The sequence below is a fragment of the Etheostoma spectabile genome, chromosome 5 (assembly GCF_008692095.1).
Source record: "Etheostoma spectabile isolate EspeVRDwgs_2016 chromosome 5, UIUC_Espe_1.0, whole genome shotgun sequence".
In the NCBI taxonomy this organism is placed as follows: Eukaryota; Metazoa; Chordata; class Actinopteri; order Perciformes; family Percidae; genus Etheostoma; species Etheostoma spectabile.
This window is the reverse complement of record NC_045737.1, coordinates 14168654-14169093: the sequence shown is the minus strand read 5'-3', so window position 1 is coordinate 14169093 and position 440 is coordinate 14168654.

Sequence of the window (440 nt, the reverse complement as noted above, 5' to 3'; positions counted from 1 at the left end):
TTGCTTCCTGCTGCAGTATTTGTTTGGATGTTTGCATCAGGCCAGTTGGGATTTGTTCACCTTTACACATTTAATTTAAATAATGTTAGAGATTACAGCGTTCAGTTTTAGTACATCTTAGGTTTGACATTAAAGAGCCCCTATTATGCTTTTTTTGGATTTTTCCCGTCTTTAATGTGTTATACAGTTTTTGGCGTTCAGTATGTTATAGATTTATGAAGTACAAAAAAGCAAATACCAGCCCAAATGGAGCTTTCTCTCCCACAGACAAAACTGGCTAGAAATGGCTTGCCCACATTCCGGTTTGAAATTCCTTAATTAATGATTTCATTGATTGAGAAAGCCAGCCCATATATTTTTCATATGTGCTGCCCATAGGTGCTGCCTCAGCAAACACAGCCCGCCCAGTGGCTTGTTTGAATTTGGTTGACCAATCACAA